Source organism: Ambystoma mexicanum, chromosome 5q (genome assembly GCF_040938575.1).
Source record: "Ambystoma mexicanum isolate Mex_15411 chromosome 5q, UKY_AmexF1_1, whole genome shotgun sequence".
In the NCBI taxonomy this organism is placed as follows: domain Eukaryota; kingdom Metazoa; phylum Chordata; class Amphibia; order Caudata; family Ambystomatidae; genus Ambystoma; species Ambystoma mexicanum.
In genome coordinates, this window is record NC_090933.1 from 705,398,594 (window position 1) to 705,411,242 (window position 12,649).

The 12,649-nt window shown below is 50.1% G+C and overlaps 1 protein-coding gene across 17 annotated transcripts in view; it reads right to left on the reverse strand.

Moving 5' to 3' along the window:
* NCOA2 (nuclear receptor coactivator 2) overlaps positions 1 to 12,649 on the reverse strand; it is a 2,606,235-nt gene that overhangs the window by 1,339,501 nt on the left and 1,254,085 nt on the right. For 13 of the 17 annotated variants that reach the window (XM_069621171.1, XM_069621182.1, XM_069621179.1 and 10 more), the window contains one exon: positions 5,922 to 6,034. The exons of the other annotated variants lie outside the window; for them this stretch is intronic. The gene's annotated coding sequence lies outside the window, so the exon portion shown is untranslated. The remainder of the gene's footprint in view (positions 1 to 5,921; positions 6,035 to 12,649) is intronic. 17 annotated transcript variants of the gene reach the window in all.

Below are 12,649 nucleotides of genomic sequence, written 5' to 3' on the forward strand. Positions count from 1 at the left end.
TGCCTGGAGCTGGTGTCCCGAGAATAATAAAACTAAAGAGGTGATGACTGAAGGTTTAGAATTAATATTAACCACTGGCATTGCTCTGGGCAACACTGCAGACCATAGTTCTTCGCCTACCAAGCCATTACAAAAGGGGAAAGACAATATGCCAATCAGGCTTGGTCCCACCCCAAAAGGGCCAGTTCAGTCCGAACTACTTGGTCATAATCCCTTCTGCACGAGACCACCAGCATCCCCAAACATGTTTCGGCCTTGTTGGACCTCAGTGAGGAGTAGCTTGGGTGTCTAAGCCCAGCAGGCACAGGACCCATGTTTGGGCATAGTGCCTACAGAAGACCGACGGAGTGGCCCAAGTAGCCGCCTTGCTGATGACCTCTCAAGAAGCAGGTCTCTGAAATACAACGGCTGTGGCCTTCGCTCTCACCGCATAGACATGAATCCCCTCAGGAACACGTTTGCCCATGGCGTTTATGCCTTCCGAAATGGCCTGAACCATCCAACAGCCAATGGAGGCCTTGGAAGCCTGAGAGCCGGGGGAAGAGCCTCCAAAAGTCACAGACAATGCCTCAGATTTTCAGAAGGATTTCATCCGAGATGGATAAAACTTGAGGACCCTCCTGAGGTCCAAGGAATGCATGGCCTTCTCTGCTTCCGACTGCGGGTTCAGGAAGAACACCGGCGGGCAGATTTAATTCAAATGAAATGGGGAGAACACCATGGGCAAGATATTTGGGTGATTGTGCATGATGACCTTGTGGTTGTGAATCGTGGTGAATGGATTGCATGAAAACAAAGCCTATAGCTCACTCACCCTGCGTGCAGAGGTGAGAGCCAACAACAAAACAGTTTCTATCGTCACCAAGCGAATGTCCACAGAAGCCATCAGCTCAAAAGGATTGTGTTGCAAGGTCGCCAGAACCACATTGAGGTCCCAGGTCAGATGCGACCTGTGCACGGCAGGAATAATTTGTGACAACCCCTTAGGTGAGCCTTAAACACCGGATTGGCCGCCGAAAACATGTGCTCAGGGGAATTCTTGTAATCCCCGACGGCCGCCAAATACTTGCGGTTAAATATCCACCTGTACTCCAAAATGAGACAGGTGCCCTGAAAAAGCCAGTACGTCATCCAGAGGACAGGTGACAGGGTCCAGCCCCTTGTTGCGTGCCCAATTGCAGAATCTAGTCCACTTCATCTTATACTGGGAAGTCGAGGGCCTCCTGGCCTACTGAATGATGACAGAGTTGTCATCGGAAAATTGAGCATGCTGAAGTCTCAGCTGATCAGGAACCAAGCAAACAGGGCCTGTTTGGCCGGGTCGGACACTCCATTGTCCGCCCTGCTACGGCAGGAAGCCCCTGCTGGGGATCGGACGATGGACGGGACCCCTGGAAGCACAATTGCAGCACATGTGACACCTAGGGTCTCGAAGGCCAGGGGGGACAACCAGGATGAGACTGCAACCCGCTGATGCCCGGAACTTGCTAAGAGTCCGTTGGAGAAGAGGGGTGGGCGGGAAAACATAGCAGTGGGCGGGAACGCATAACACCTGCAGCCGAGCCAACAGATCTGGAAGGCGTCTCCCAGAGACCCCAGACCCCGACCTGCCCATTATGCTAACTTGGGGCAATTGGCATTCCAAGGGGATGCAAACAAATCCAGGTCTGCGAACCGCCAACATTGGAACAGGGGCAACAAGGAGTTGTCTAGCAACTGCCACTCATAGGTGTTGAAGCCCAAGCAACTCAGCTGGTCCGCTTCTATAATGCTGTCCCCCAGCAGTTGGCCTTGCGAAATACAAATCCTCTTCGTAAGTGGCCATTCCCAGAGCGAAACAGCCTCCATGCACAGGAGGAGGGAAAGGGTGCCACCCTGCTTGTTCAGGTAAAACATTGTGGTACAGTTATCCGTCCTGACCAGAACCTATCACTGCCCTGAGCGCTACCAGATTGATATGTAGGAGGTCTTCCCCCCCCAGGACCATTATCCATGAATTGCATAGCCCTCCAGAGTAGCAACCAGCCCGAAAGAGGAGCCTGCCGTCACCACCAGGGAAGGCTCCGGTCGGGTGTAGGAGGCTCCCACTGAAACATTGCCAGCCACCAGTGAACATTGGGCAAAAGGAGCGGTGGAATTGGGATCATGTCCAACTGAGACCCCCCCCCCATCTCCTGATCCCAATTGGCCGCCAGGTGGAGCTGGAGGCCCCTCATCTTGAGACGGGAGTGCTGTACAGCCGGTACGCAGGAGTCCATCAGGCCCAGAATGTGCTGAACTACCAAGATGAGGTAGTTGAGTTGGCCAGAAAGTGCCCCACCGCCTTGGAGGGACTTCAGCCTCTCGGGCGTGGGGAACACCCACTGAACGGTAGTGTTCCAATACGCCCCTAGGAAGACCAGATCCTGAGAAGGGCATAACTGACATTTCCTCAGGTTGATGGAAAACCCCAGCTGATGAAGGGTATTCGCCAATCAATGGCAGGAGAGCACTACCACTTTGGGTGACCATGCCCTTACCAACCAGGCGTCCAGATAAGTGTACAGGTGATGGCCCTCCAAGCAGAGAAGACCCGCCACCGCATTCATCAATTTGGTGAAGACACGAGGGGCCGAGTTCACGCCGAAGGGCAGCACTTTGTACTGGAAGTGGTACGACAATCGTGAACCGCAGAAATTTCCGATGCGCTTGATATATGGGTACATGAAGGTATGCATCCTTGAGGTCCAGGGAACACATCCAGTCCCCTGCACACAGACTCCGCTATGTGCGCGGTAGTAATCATCTTGAAGCGTTCCAGCGGAAAAGACATATTTAGAAATGACAGGCCCAGGACTACCCTCAGGCCAGCCTGGTTGTTCTTGGGTACTGCAAAAATCCTGGAATAGTACCCCCCGAACCCTCAGAGACCCTGTCTACAAGAGGAATTGGTTCCATCGCCTGCACCTCCAATAGAGAAAGTATCTCCCGTAAATGAGCCGTGAACCCGATCTGACAATGAGGATGGGAGAGAAAGAGGAAGGCTGAAGCCCATGGAGACCACAGATCGGAGCCACAGGTTGCTAAAAAGGCGCTTCCAGGTGTCCTGGAACAGAGCAAACGGCCACCCACAGGCGAGCTATGTTCCCGGACCCTGATGTCACTGCTCCTTGGCATCAGAGGCAGGGGCAGAGGAGGAGGAGAGGGAAAACCCCATGCAACATCCTCTGCTACTTCCTTCTGCAGTCGCTGGGCAACCTGTCAGTCCTCTGTGGTCCCTGAACCCCTTGAAGCCTGAGAACTTTCAGGGTTTGACCTCGGTCCTACCCTGGGATTGAAGGAAGGATTTCTGACCAGTCTTTGTCAAAATGGCAAAGGACTTGGCAGTCTGGGTGGATGTTTTCTTCCTCGTCATCTGAGGATCTGCTCCTGCATGTCAGATCGAAAACGTTGTGGATGCATCCACAAAGTCCTTCTCATCTCGACCCCAAGGCACAACCCTCTGCTGGCTGTGTCGATGTGGGAGACAGAAGACTGCATGAGGTTCCGAGCAATGGCCCGGGCATCTGCCAGACCGGACTTGAAGGATGCTGGTTTGTCCAAAAATTCCCACAGCTCCCGCCACAGCTTCTGGTTAGCGGCAGCCAAGATGGCGTCTGTGTTGGCCTGCTGCAGATGCGGTGTTGAGATGCAGGAACGGCGCTTTCCCAAAGACTAAAGTACGTTGTCCTCCTCCTTGGAGAGTCAACTGGAGGTGGATCCCATGAAGGAAGAGGATGAAGATGATGGGTTACAATAAAGTGAGTCCACGGCCACTGCAGATAAATGGGGTTATGGGTGGGAGGCAAGGAGTATTTTCTCCCCGTCCATCAGCCTGAACCTGCTGTCCAACTTCATATTCATCTGGACGTTGGCCCTGGGCTTCTCCCAGACCTTCCGCGCCACCTGCAGCACATCCCTCTGAAGGGGACTGCCAGACTGGACCGTAGTGCGCTACCCCAAGACCTCTGCAAGCTCCCCCAACTCCTGAGGGGGCTTCTTTAGTAAGAGGGACCACCAGGAACTCTGCCAGGTCCTGAAGGCGGTCATGAAAGGCCTTAATGGATGCTGAAGGCTCGTCATCCTGGGTATCATCGTCCCCATTTTCATCACCCCCTCCCCCCGACTCCTTCACAGGCTGAGGGAAATCCGGGCCCTGGGACACAGAGGCCGACGGGGTCCCCCCCCCTGCACTTCCGAGGTCTGGAGTCGCAGACAAGTCAGATTGTTGCGGTAGAGGAGTTGGTGGTACAGGAGGAGGTGGAGCGGTTGGTACGACCTGCACAGGTGGAGGGAATGGCACCAGAATTGCCGGTAGAACGGAAGTACCACCCAAGGGAGGGGGTCGAGGTGGCATCGTCTGGGGGATGACCTCCTTAACAATGCCCTTCAGGGACCTCTTAATTTGAGGGTAACGCATGAGGAAGAGGAAGCGTTCAAAGTTGTCTTCACTTGCCGCTGGGTCCCTACGGGCCCTGCCCTCCGAGGTGCTGGACCTCTGCTCCTGGTGCGCATAGCTATAAGTCTGTGATAGGTATATGCATCCCTGAGGAGACCAAAAACCTGCACTGTAGGATCAGCTGCTGCTTCCAGAGGGAAGGGGGCTGGAATCATCCTGCAAAGCCCATTCAATGGGCAAAAACACTGGCAGACCCTGAGCCGGATCCAAGGTGGCCGAGTGCCTGGCAGGCTCTACCATTTTGAAACCTTGTGCCATGCCCAGGGAGGGAGGGCGCAAAGTCTTTGAGCTGGGAGAGGCCTCATACACGGGAGGATACAGCTTAGGTCTTGCACCCGAAGCAAAGGGGTTGACATCAGAGATCCCTCTGTAAGGCATTGAGCCCTCAGCCAGGCGTCCTGTCATCGTAACGCCCTGGGTGACTGCCTTGGAGCAAACTTCAGTAGGCTGGGAGCCCTCAGCACCTGTACCAGTAGCTGTGCTGGATCTAGCCGAGGAACGACTCTTGGAGGTGGCACTTGACGATCCCTTCCCCCGCGGGTAGAAGAAGAGGACGAGCCTGATTGTCCTTCTGTGGACAGCCTGGTAGGGCCCTAAACCCCTCGGCCTGGGAGCCGCCAAGCTGGAAGGCCTCAGTTCTGTCCGTGGATCACCCGGAAGAGCCCCCAGGCCCTCGGCTTGGAAGCCAGTAGCTTTAGAGGCCTTGGGACTGCCAGAACCTGAATGCGAGGAACCCCGATCCGTGGGAAACCCAGCGAAGGAGTCTCTGTGCCGGTTGAGACACGCTGAACAAAGGGTCTACCTTGTCTTGGCGAGAGGTCCCCGAGACCAAGTCCTTTAAGTTGGGTGGAGGAGAAGTGTGGAAGATCTCCCTCCACCGCGACACACGATTCTTCAATGCCCTATGACCGAGAGCGCTGCAGTCCGCACTTGAGTCCCAGCGGTGGTCGCCCCACAAACACTCGAGACAAAGTGCATGGAGGTCCGAGGCCAGGAACAAGGTCACAAGAGGCACATCTTGTGAATCCTCCTGCAGTCGACATCGCTGGGGAGACGAAGCACCGAAGGGAAGTGAAATAAGAATTGAAAAATAAAAAACTGGGAGCACACAGGAAGCTAAAAGAAGTCTCTGCACTGGCTGCCAGGTCAGACACCGTCCGTGTGGAAAAAAGGACTGAGGTGAGGCGCTGGAGGGCATGGCCTCGGAAGGGAGTTCCCAGGCCCGAGGCCCCACACCTAGCACTATACTACATTTAAAGGGGAAGGTCAATTTTTCACTGCCAAAGTTTCTGGTACCGTCCCCATATTGGGGGACGCCCACAAGGATGGAGGAAATGGGAGACGTAAGAGTACTATTCATAACCTCAATGCGGTTCTAGAATTATCTTGCAAGTACGAAGTGCAGTAATTTGTCAAATCCCAACAAAGGTTTATTGGCACTCACCGGTTGAGAAACTCTGCTCCCGTGTTTAGATTGGTGAGCTTATTCTGGTTTCATAAATGTCAAAAAACATGATGTCATGCGTATGATTCTTCCATCCAACTTCAGTGTCGAGTCTGGTAAAAGAACAGAGATGCTGCTCAGTCAGACTATCATAGTACTTGACTAGGTGTCCATCTTCTTGCCTCATGGGGGGCACGGCAGGACCAGTCCCCATCAATAACAGGCATGTATGTCTATAAGATTCCTGTCTGGAGTTCTTGTTTGCTTACTGTCTTTATTTTTGTGTGACTACTGCCACCATTTAGGGCTGCTTACTTAAAAAATAATTCACAAGAAAGTTGCTGCTTACATGATCATTATGTGTCTCTATGATGGTTCAAAGTATATGGGCGTCTTAATTTTTGTTTCACATTTATTTAGCAGGATAGATTATATATATATATATATATATTTTCATTCGATGAAAAAACTGTTAAAAAGGGACATTTTGGTTAAGTTGCACTAATAAGAACCTATGAAATTCAATGAAGAAACTTTGCTAAAGGGACGCTATTGTTAAACCTAAAAAACCTCAGAAATTCGCCAGTTTAAGCTAAGCAACCTTAACTCACGCCACCACTGTGCACTGCTAAGACTAACATCCAGGACAAAGATGACATCACAAATGTCATTGATGACATCACTGATGACATCACATATCTGGCCCACTTGTTTTTGTTCACTGACATATCTAAGCCAGGTGGTTTTGTTCAATGACAGTCAGAATATTAAAATTCAAAAGCTGCTGTATTTCCAGATGTTAACCTTATCATTTGTTCTTAAACTACTTTCCTTGGGGTTTGGTCTCAGCTCATGGTGCACATACATGGGGCAATAGGCAGGCCTCAAACGCACAATTCATTTGTATACATGAAGATAAATAATGCTATTAATATTTTCTGATGATGATGTTTCTTTCTTCCTTACTTTAGATTCCCTGTATGTGTCTCTGATTTATATGCATTGTGGGTCTTCATATGTATTGTTCGTAATAGCACAAGTGTATGGCAAGTCTTGAATTATTAGCTAGTTATTACTTGTTTAACATTAGACAAAACTCTGATAAGGTAGCATTCATTATTATACTACCCAAAATTACAAGATTATAAATATTGTACTTCTATGGTGCATGCTGCAGCCATTGACTATGTTTACGTATGATTAGGTCCCTATATTAACAACAACACTCCAATAAAATGTTTTGGTTAGATGAATACATTCTTTAATAGATTAAGTAGTTCATGACAAGTCTCCCGATCTCACCCGACATGTTGTTACCAACATTTTAAACAACCCTTTATAGCGACTTTTCATCAAAATTAATTTAATTTGTGATGTAATCTTTGATGTCCTGGGTGTTAGTCTTAGCAGTGCACAGTGGTGGCACGAGTTATGGTTGCTTAGATTACCAGAACTGGCGAATTTGAGGTTTTTTGGTTTTACTTGTAACCATAGCGTCCCTTTAACAACGATTTTTCAGTGAATTTCATAGGTTTTTACCAGTGCATGCTGTTTTCCTAAAACTTACTAATACCATACTTACCCAAATATAGCAACATTTATGTTCAATGTACAAAGTTTCACCTTACAACTCTGCCGAATTCCACCTTCTAGCATCATTTTAACACTTATATTCACTTTTTGCAACTTTGTTCGCTGATTTTTCATACGTGGACGTCCACGAACATTTGACGTCATCGCGGACCTTAAGGACAGTGCAACGTGACCATGCTCTCGCGCACGTTATGACGTGTCTAAGAACACGTTTGCACTTGACGTCCGGGTCCTTTCTTTGAGGATAGTTTGGAACTGCAATTTTTTACTGATCTAGGAACTTTCAAGCTCAAAATGTACCCTTACACTGCTCCTACGCCTATTCTTACTCATCATCCATTAACAAGCTAGTACAAAGCAATTATTTGGAAGAATAGTAGCAAAACTGCTATTTATCTTAAAAAATGGCATCAGCTATTGCCATCCTTCCTCCCCAAGAGCCACCACCACCACCAGCTGGAGGTCCCACACAACAAAAATGTGCAGTATTTCCAAAGACAATGAAGATAACCAAGAAGATGAGGTAGAGGAAGTGACTACCTCTAGCATCCAGAGAGAATCAAGGGTGTGGCAGTTCTTTATCACTGTTGGGAATATACCGAATGCTAAAGCTACAAAAGTGAAATGCACTACTCAGTCGCGGAAAACCTGGACATTACTCCTACTGGACCACCTCCATGCGCTGCCACACCAAATCCAACCACTGCAATGCTCTCAGAAAGATTGTTCCTTTCTTAGCAAGCATTAAGCTGTTTTCCTCCACATCATCTTCCTCAACCAATACAGTAACCACACAGCCTACTGCTGTGGGACAAAATCCCACCAGCTCCCTTGCAAGCAATAAAAAGCCGTTGATCCATATCTTTCGACGACAACAGTCCTCTGTATATACTGCAACACACCACTCTGCAAGGGGAAGCAATTCCGAAGAGCTTTTGACACTGTAATGATAACGGCTCGGGAGCCCAAGTTATCAGCCCAAGCGAAGTGTGTCTGTGTGCTCTCTGATGCCTGCTGGCTTCAGCGCGTTATAAATAAATACATAACGAGGGCTCTGGACCGTTATCCTATATTCCAGGCCCTGCAATGGGGGGTTAAAGGCCACTAGCACCCCTGGTTCCCAAAGCGGGAACCCGGGGTGCTAATTTATTTTCCAAGATGGCCAACATGGAAAGGGAAGACGGGGCTCCGTACAGAGCCCCTCTTCCCTTTCCATGGCAGCCTGCAGACGGCAAAGACAGGACCATATTACCATGAGCACAGTATTTTCCCTTTAAAACCTATCCCACTTTCTAATAACTTTACCACATAGCCGGTCCCAGGTGGACATGGCCACTTTAACCTCATTTGTTGTCCCTCGCAGTCATGGCCAGTAGTCGGATTGTCCAGGTCTTGACCTTATACCATGACCCGGACAATCTGGCCACTGCCCATTGCCACAGTCTATACCTCAGTCAGCAAAGTAACATCACAATTTTTTGTACCTACATTATGACACTTGTCAAAAAATAAAACACGGGCACATTTGCAAAACCCTGCATTAAGGTGCTTGCCAATGCACCTTACACAAGTTTGCTTGAAATCCGCCTATGTTTTATTTTTTCAAAAGTGTCAAAATGTATGTGCATACAATAGTCCTATAACTTAGCTACCACATGACAAAATCCATTCACACTTTACACAAACATTCAAGGTTGGGTACAATCCTTCTGAAATCTTTTGTCCACATGTGTCAGACGGCAAGTTATAAGCCATCTAAAAATGTTGAGACCCGCCCCCTATAATTTAGCCCCCTGTTGAGAAGAACAAGTTACTCGCTTACCTGGTAACGTTCTTTCGATGGGATGGTCCGACGACGTATTCCATATCTATGTCACCACAGATGTGCTGCTTCGGAAAATCTTCAGCGTCTGCGGCCTGCGTCAATGACGTCGATACGCTGCCCTCAAGGACCTGGTCCGACGGCCGACGTCACTGGATGTTATAAGTAGGATGCACAACGCCCGTAGCCTCAGTTGTAGTTTTTTTCCCCGAACGTGTGGCACCAGTCTTCTGCCAGTCTGACACACAAAGCCTTGCGGAAACGTAACCTGCAATCGCATAAGAAATTCTGTAGCGGGGAAGGCAGGGAGGGAGCGATATGGAATATGTTGTCGGACCATCCCATCGAAAGAACATTACCAGGTAAGAGAGTAACTTGTTCTTCGAGGGGATTGGGTCCTCCGACGTATTCCATATCTATGACAGACTCCCAAAGCAGTACCAATGCAAGGAGGTGGGAAAAGAATTTAGAAAACAGAAATTTAGTATGCCCAATCAAATTGCAGAGTAAAGGACCGCCTTGCCAAAGGCCAGATCCTGCCCCCGGATGGAATCGAGGGAGTAGTGACGTACAAAAGTATGTACCGAAGCCAAGGTGGCTGCATCACAGATGTTACGAATAGGAACACCCCTCTGTAGGGCAGTAGAGGCAGCCATAACCCTGGTAGAATGAGCCCGTAAGCCGACCGGTGGGTCCTTACCCGCCAAGCGGTAACACTCAGAGATAGCCAAAATAATCCAGCGAGACAAAGTCTGTTTCGTCACAGCTTGTCCCAAACGCTTTCCAGCGTAACCAATGAAGAGTTGATCGTCCACTCTGACCCGGGACATGCGTGACATAAAAGCTTAACACTCTCCTAGGATCAAGCCTATGGAGCCTCTCCTCTTCCTTACCAGGATGTGGAGGAGGATAAAACGCCAGAAGAACAACCTTCTGGCCTAAATGAAATTCTGACAACACCTTCGGAAGAAAGGAAGGACAAACTCTAGGGACAACCCTGTCCTTATGAAACACAGTGAAGGGTGGCTTAACTGAAAGTGCCTGTAACTCACTCACTCTGCGAGCGGAATTGACCGCAACCAAAAATACAGTTTTAAGAGTTAACAGTCTCAAAGGGCACAAATGCAAAGGCTCAAACGGAGCACCCATCAAAAACTTAAGAACAAGGTTCAAATCCCAACCGGGCACCTGGAAAGGTGACGGAGGACACACATTAGTGAGACCTTTCAGAAACTGAGAAATCAAAGGAATTTTAAAATAGGAACATTCTTCAGACGAGCGCTTAAATATGGACAGCGCCGCAAGGTAACCTTTAACGGTACCCACTTGCAAGCCCCTGTGGGCCAAAGAAAGCAAAAAAAACAGAACCATGCGAATGTCACATGCAAAAGGATCCACATTCATAACCCTGCACCAGTCGCAGAACTTACGCCAACGGCAACTGTACAGGGACTTTGTTGCTGGCCGTCTGGCCCAGAGCAACACCTCCATCCCATCTTCAGGGAGGTCCCAATCCTTATACCTCAACCTTTCAGAAACCAAGTATGAAGGTTGAGGGATCTGACCTCTGGATAGAGAACCCGACCCCCCCTCCCATGAGAGCAGATCGTCTCGGTAGGGAAGACGACGTGGAGGGCAGATGGACAAGTCGAGAAGGTCCGGATACCAAGTCCTCCGGGCCCACGCCGGAGCAATGAGGATCATCCGGGAACCGAACCTCCGTAACCTCTACAGTACTTGCGGGATGACGGGGACTGAAGGAAACGTGTACAGCAGTGGGAATGACCACTCCACCATGAACGCGTCTCCTAAGGCTCCTTTTGGAGGAAATTCCCGCGAACAGAACCTCTCGCACTTCCGGTTGACACTGGAGGCGAAGAGATCCACTTGAGGGGTCCCCCAAATGGTGAAGATCTCCAGGAGAATCTCCTGAGCCAACTCCCACTCGTGAGAGATCGCGCTCTGCCTGATCCGAGCGTCCGCCGTCTCGTTTTCGTCTCCGGCCAGATGAACTGCTGAGATCGAAACTTCCTGCTGGATTGCCCAGAACCAGAGCTGCATCACCTCCCTGCAGAGAGGAAGTAACCTTGCCCCCCCCTTTTTGTTGAGGTAGTGCATAGTCACTGTGTTGTCCGTCAGGATCAGGACATTCTTCCCTCGCACAGTTGGCAGAAAAGCCTTCAGGGCTAGCCTGACGGCCCTCAGCGCCAACAGATTGATATGGAGTCTGGACTCTGACGGAGACCAACGACCGCTGATTGTCAACTCGTTGGCATGAGCTCCCCATCCCGTGAGGGATGCGCCCATCACAATCGTCACCTCTGGCCAGGGTAGCCAAAATGGAGCCCCCTTATCAGATTGTCTTCGACGGCCCACCACAGAAGGTCCTGGGCGACCAGGACGGCACCTGAACAGGGTCCAACATCCTGCCAGAGGACTGAGACCACTGGAGCTTGAGTGCCCATTGCAAAGATCTCATCCGCAACCTGGCCTCTGGCAACCGAAGAATGCAGGATGCCATGAGGCCGAGCAATCTCAAGAGCTCGAACGCTGGGAGACTCTGGGCAAGCTGAAACTTGTGCACCATCTGCTGAATGTGATGAGCCCTCACCTGGGGAGGAAAACACTGCCCCAGGGATGTGTCGAGCACAGCTCCGATGTACTGGAGCCTCTCAGTTGGTGTCAAATGGGACTTCTTTAAGTTGAGGGAAAAGCCCAGCTTGTGGAGGGAGTGGCAGGTGACGGACAGATGATCTAGGACTTGCTCGGGAGAGCGCACCCTGATCAACCATTCGTCCAGGTAGGGGTAGACGTGAATCCCCCCCTTTCCTGAGGTGCGCTGCCACCACTGCCATGAGCTTGGTGAAGTCCCTCGGACGGAGGTCAATCCGAACGGCAGGACCCGAAACTGAAAGTGCGAGTCGCCACCCGCGAACCTCAGGTACTTCTTGTGCTTTGGAAGTATGGGCACATGAAAATAAGCGTCCTTGAGGTCGAGAGACACCAACCAGTCCTGAAGTTGAAGGGCCTGGAGGACTTGAGAGAGAGTAACCATCTTGAACTTGTCCTTCCTGAGGAGTTTTTTCAAACCGTGCAAGTCCATGATGGGTCTCAATCCCCCGTCTTTCTTGGAAATAAAACAAAAAGGGAATACCATCCCTTGTTCCTCTCCGCTACAGGCACCAGTTCTATGGCACCTTTCTCCAGCACGGATTGAATTTTCTGCGCAAGGAGCGGATCCGGACTATTCCCCGGTGGATTGTCTAGAGGCCTCTGCCGGAAAGGAAAACCAGTAGCCGTGGGTTATGATCTC